The sequence below is a fragment of the Rhinatrema bivittatum genome, chromosome 4 (genome assembly GCF_901001135.1).
Source record: "Rhinatrema bivittatum chromosome 4, aRhiBiv1.1, whole genome shotgun sequence".
NCBI lineage: Eukaryota > Metazoa > Chordata > Amphibia > Gymnophiona > Rhinatrematidae > Rhinatrema > Rhinatrema bivittatum.
In genome coordinates, this window is record NC_042618.1 from 402,016,564 (window position 1) to 402,023,084 (window position 6,521).

Here is a 6,521-nt window from a genome sequence, read left to right on the forward strand (position 1 = left end):
TGCCAGCTTTGCTCTCCCAGACCTTGCAAATTCTCGGGGTTTCTGGGGCAGATTCTGGGGCAGATTCTGGGTCTGAGCCAAAGAGAAATCCCATCTTGGTTTTCTTGTGTAAAGCTTTTTGTTTTTCCCCAAGATGGAGTCCATTCAAGAATTGATCTTGAGTGTGGTGCACCAGAGGCTAATTTCAAAGGGGGTCGGGTTTTGGAAGGCCTGTACCCTCTGGATCCAGTGGTAAGATAGTGCTTACTTTTGCCGCAGGAGATGCACTTGTGTGTGCAGTCTCCAAGCAGACCAGTATTCCTGTGGAAGGAGGAGTGGCCTTGAAGGATGCTCATGATAAAAAGATTAAGTCTATGCTTAAGCAAGCATTTGAAGCAATGACCTTGCAGATTGCTTCTTGTTGTTCCTTGGTGGCTTGCTCTTGTTTGCTTCTCTCCCAGGAGGTTGATGACTCTGGGGTAAGCTGCAGGGCAGTTATGGAACTAGCCGCTGCCTTCTTGGCAGATGCAGACTATGACTTGGTCCACACTTCATCCAAAGGGGTGGCTTCTATAGTAGTGTCCAGGTATCAGTTATGGTTGAGAAATTGGTTGGCCGATGCGACCTCCAAGGCTAACCTCACCAAATTGCCCTTTAAAGGCTCACATTATTTAGGAGCGAGTTGGAGGAACTGGCCAGTAAGTGGGGTGAGTCTTCAGTTCGTTTGCTAGAGGATAAGAAACAGACGTAGCACTCCTTTCACAAGAGAGGTCGAGCTTGAGGATCTAGGTATTCTCAACGCTATAGAGAAGTGATCTTTCAGAGGACTTGACCTTTCAGCGAGTCTCAGTCCTTTCGTTCCAGACAACCTAGGAGGGACATGCGCTCGGGTAGTGGCAGCTCCTGAGTCTCCCAATGAAGGCAGTGTTCCTCGAGATGTGTTCATAAAGTCCCCCTGCCACTCCCCGCAAAAGAAGCAGGCAGTGGAGAGTACATTGATAAGGCTCCTCTGTCTGAGGGCTGTGGTCTCGGTGTCCACATCTCAAATACGGGGTGCTATTCCATTTACTTCATCGTGCCAAAGAAGGAGGGCTCCTTTCGTCCCATCCTTACCGGCACTCACATGCGAGACCACATCTCTCCCATTCTAAAATCTCTTCACTGGCTCCCCATCTCCTTCTGAATATAATATAAGCTAGCTATGATCGTCCACTCCTTGATCCACTCCCCATGGATCTCCTCAACAATTAAAATCTATGCCCCCACCTGAAAGTTCAGATGTTACTAGAGGCTCCACCCGCAAATCTCACACAATTTGTGGAAACCAGAGAACGTGTCCTCTTCTCCGCTGGACCACTCCTGTGGAACAGCCTACGAAAGACAATTAGATGTCTCTGAGAAAGAACTCTATTCAAAAAAGCCCCCAAAAATTTCCTGTTCAAGAGAGCATTCCCGAACTAAGATTACAATGGAATACCTGCAACTTGTTTCCCGCAAGGTATATTATCTAGTCCTCTTTCTTTCTCCTATGACCCCTTGACACATCTGATCTCATACCCTGCTGATGTCCTTTCCCCCTCCTCCTAAGATTCTGCATTGTCGCTATAGTCTGTATTTGTTCATATTGTACCCTGCTCTGAACGTAGGAAGGGTGGGTAATAAATGCTTTTTAAATTAATAAAATAAATAAATAAACAAATAAACATCCTGGACCTCCAAAGGTGAAACATTTTCACATGAAAACCTTGTACTCAGTTATAATGGCTGTGCAATCAGGGGAATTTGACCTCCCTGGATCTGTCCGAAGAGTATCTTCACAGTAATGTGTTCTGCAGTTTGCAGTTCTGGGGCGCCAATTTCAGTTTTGGGTGCTGCCCTTTGGTCTGGCCACTGCTCCCAAAATCTTTTCCAAGGTAATTGTAGTAGTTACGGCAGAGTTGAGAGAGGATGGAATCCTAGTACGTCTGTAATTGGACTGGCTAATTCGAGCCCAGTTGCTGAATGAGAGCCGCCTGGTGACTCGCAAGTTGATTTCCCTATTGCAGGAGCTTGGGTGGGTGGTGAACTTAGCCAAGTGCAGCCTACTCAGTTGCTGGAATACCTTGGAGTTCAGTTTGACACGAAGATGGGCTGCTGGAAGCTCAAATTCAGAAGTTGCTAGCTCAACTCCATCTGTTGTTGAACAGTCTGTGCCTGACTGCATGGTCTTATTTGCAGGTACTTGGCTTAAAGACGGCAATCCTGGAAGTGGTACTGTGGGTGAGGGAGCATATGCTGTCCTCTTCAGTGATCCCTGCTGTCTTGGTGGAATCCAAAGTCTCAGGACTATTCAATTTGGTTCCACCTGCTGATGGAGATCTCCTCCCAACTGCAGTAGTGGCTGCAGGCAGATCATCTATGAAAAGGAGTTTCCATAGCCCCACCGGACTGGCTAGTACTGACAATGAATGTGAGTCTCCTTGGTTGGGGAGCTCACTTCAGGAGCTGACAGCACAAGGGCGCTGGAGTGCAGTATCTCTGGAACAGCAATCGGCTGGAAGCTGGGGTGGTCCGGCTGGCATGTTTACAATTCAGCAATAGGCTGCAGGGTTGATTGGTCTGAATAATTGCTGTCAATGCAATGACTATGGCTTACATCAATTGGCAGGGAGGTACCAAGAGCTAACAAGTGTCACAGGAAATAGATCAACTTATAGACAGGCCAATTCAGTAAAGTCCGTGGGAGAGCGGATGAACGCCCGCTCTCCCGGCACGCGCACTGGCCGCTTGCCGGTGTGCGCGATTCAGTATTCAAATTAGGTGGTGCGGTAGAAACAGGGAAAAGGAGGCGCTAGGGACACTAGCGCGTCCCTAGCGCCTCCTTTTAGCCTGGAGCGGCGGCTGTCAGCAGGTTTGACAGCCGACGCTCAATTTTGCCGGTGTCAGTTCTCGAGCCCGCTGACAGCCACGGGCTCGGAAACCGGACGCCGGCAAAATTGAGCGTCCGGTTTTCGGCCCGATAGCCGTGGGCCAAATTCAATTTTTTTTTATTTTTATTTTTTTTACTTTTTTTACTCTTCAGGACCTCCGACTTAATATCGCCATGATATTAAGTCGGAGGGTGCACAGAAAAGCAGTTTTTACTGCTTTTCTGAGCACTTTCCCGGTGCCGGAAGAAATTAGCGTCTACCTTTGGGTCGGCGCTAATTTCTGAAAGTAAAATGTGTGGCTTGGCTGCACATTTTACTTTCTGTATCCCGTGCGCATTTCTAATAGGGCCATCAACATGCATTTGCATGTTGAGGGCGCTATTAGGTGCCGCGGGTTGGACGCGCATTTTCCTCCCCTTACTGAATAAGGGGTAAGGGAAAACGCGCATCCAAGAGCAGACTAACAGTGCGCTCTGTCGGAGTGCACTGCACTGTATTGGCCTGAGAATGAGCAGAGGTGCATCTCCAGATGTTCTCAGCCTTGCACATTGTGGGCAAAGACAAAGTAAATGCAGACCTTCTCAGCAGAGAGAGTCTGGACTCAGGAGAGTGGGCGTTGACAGACGAGGCATTTCAGCTGATTCAGAATCACTGGGGTCTCCTGTACCTAAATCTGTTGGTGACTTTGTGCAATGCCAAAGTTCCGTGTTTCTTCAGCCGCAGGAGGAAGTCATTGGAGATTGATGATCTAGAGCAGGAGTGGCCGGAAGGCAAGTTGCTGCATGCCTTTCCTCCATGACCCATGTTGGGTAGACTGATTCAAAGAATCAAACACCACAAAGGGATGGTGCTCTTGGTCACTCCAGATTGACCCAGGAAACTGTGGTATGCAGATCTGTGGAGGCTTCTGGTGGATTTGACTCTTTGACTTTCAGTGCACAGGAACCTGTTGCAGCAGGGACCTGTTCTTCATGAAGATCCAACTCTATTTTGTATTACAGTATGGCCCTTGAAAGGGCTCGCTTGCTGAAACGTGGATACGCTGTGGCAGTGATTTCCAGCTTGCTAAGAGCTCGAAAGTTCTCCACTTCCTTGTCCTATGTGCGGATTTGGAGAGTGTTTGAGGCCTGGTGTGAGGATCGAGGTACTCTTCCTTTCCTTGTTCAGGATTATGCTAATTTTGGAATTTTGCAGGATGGCTTGAATAATGGCTTGGCTGTCAATTCCTTAAAAATACAACTAGCGGCTCTCGCCTGTTTCAGGGGTCAGTTAAATGGCGGATCCTTGTCAACTCATCCTGATGTGGCCATTTTCTGAAAGGAGTGAAACATCTTCATCTTCCTTTGTGGTTTCTGGTGCCCCTATGGAGTCTTAATTTGGTTTTGGATTTTTTTGACCACTACATACTCTGTCTTTGCGGTTGCTGACCTTGAAAATGGTTTTCCTTGTGGCAATTTGTTCTGCGTGTAGGGTTTCCAAACAGCAGGCCTTGTTTTGCCAGGATCCATTTCTTCAGGTGACTCCGGGGGCAGTACAGCTGCGTACTGTTCCTTCTTTTTTACTGTAGGTGGTCATTGAGTTTCACTTGAATCAGTCCATTTCCCTGCTGTATCTGGACAGAAAGCGAGATGTAGAGGAGTGTTGTCTTTTGCGACCCTTGGATATCAAGAGGCATATTGTCAGGTATCTGGAAGCTACTGAGCCTTTGCGGAAGTCAGATCACCTGTTTATCCTTTATGGTGGTACTAGGCAGGGAGAGCCAGCCTTGCGTGCTACAGTGGCTCATTGGATTATGGAGGTAGTCTCAGCTGCATATGTGGATGCTGGGAAGCCATTACCTAGTCAGGCTAGGGCTCAAGCAGTATCATGGGCAGAAGTTAGATTGTTGTCTCTTGTTGACATTTAAGTAAACACAAAGGGATAGATGCCTTGATCTTTTTCAATACTTTTTATTGAAGCAGAGACGTATTCATAAAAATGCCCGACTCAGGCCGAGTTTCGCAGCTCAACAGCTGCTGCCTCAGGGGCTCAGACACTCCAAAGTCATAAGTGAAACACAGTGATGTAGTTTCATCCAGTGAACAGTAATTGTATATCAGCAATACAAAAACAACTGTGCTTTACCTCTTCTTCGTCTTACGCATTACGCGTTTGAAGGCATTATGCGGGAAGTAGCTGCAGGTCTGTTTTGAAGGACTAAAGTTGATGGAGAGCCAGAGAATAAGAAGGTTTTAGAAGACGAAGAAGAGGTAAAGCACAGTTGTTTTTGTATTGCTGATATACAATTACTGTTTACTGGATGATGCTACACCACTGTATTTTATTCATGACTTTGGAGTGTCTGAGCCCCTGAGGCAGCAGCTGTTGAGCTGCGAAACTCGGCCTGAGTCGGGCATTTTTATGAATACGTCTCTGCTTCAATAAAAAGTATTGAAAAAGATCAAGGCATCTATCCCTTTGTGTTTACCTGACGGCTATTATAGATCGCCTCTTTGTTTTCTTGTCGACATTTGCCAAGCTGTGGCATGGTTCCCCTTACACACCTTTTCCAGGTATTATCATCTGGATGTGCAGGCCCGGGAGGACGCAACCTTTGCACGTGTGGTTTTGACTGGACCATGAGCAGCCTCCCGCCTTGTTCAGGAGTAGCTTGAGTACATCCCACTTGTTCTGGATTATCTGATTGGATGCTAAGAAATAAGAAATTATTACTTACCTGATAATTTCCTTTTCTTTAGGACAGTCAGATGAATCCAGCTCCCCTCCCTTGGCTGTAGAATGATTGCATAATGATCCTCTTGTGTGCCTACCTGTTGTAGGGGTTACTGGTAAGTGTTACTCCAGTCCCTAGACTAGTGTTATTACATTCTTGTCTGAGCTCAATGTTTCCTGTTGGCTGAGTATTGCAATGGTTATCTGTTTTTAATCAAGTATTTTGCTAGTCTGTCATCCACGGTTGCTTTTGAAGAAAATACTGGCAGGCTGATGACCCTGCAGGGGTATATATACTATGATGTCAGTTTTTCTCCGTCTCTGGTAGCGGTGCTTAACTCGCTTGTTCTGGATTCATCTGTCTGTCCTAAAGAAAAGGAAATTATCAGGTAAGTAGTAATTTCTCATTTAAAATCAGCCTTTGCCATAAGAATATGCAACCAGTTTATCTTTTTGTTGTTGTTGTTGTTTTCTTTTTTAAAGAGAACATGGTTTATCAGCTGTTCCTCTCATGTATATGATTAGAATAAAATGGCATTACTTGTTTTAGCTAGGTTTGCTATTTTGGACATGAAAAGTGACAGGCAGTTCCTGTTATAGCGCAGGAGGATGACTAACTAACTATAGCAATGGGCCTTTCCTGAGGTATTCCAGCCTTGTATAAATATGTTTAGGGTTAAGAGTCATGGAGGTCATATAAAAATAGCATGAGTATGTAGTCTGTGGGCAGAGGTGAGTGTATCCATAAACTCTATGCCTCCATACCCTGAATCTTTCTGGCTACCTCATATATTTCTAAAACAAAACCCCTTTTTTGTCTATTGCTATTCAGCAAAACCCAAATAGCCCTACATGTTTGCCCTCTGGAGCCCAGCAAGGCCAAGCTTGAGGTGATAGCGTTTATAATTAAAAGAGATGAAG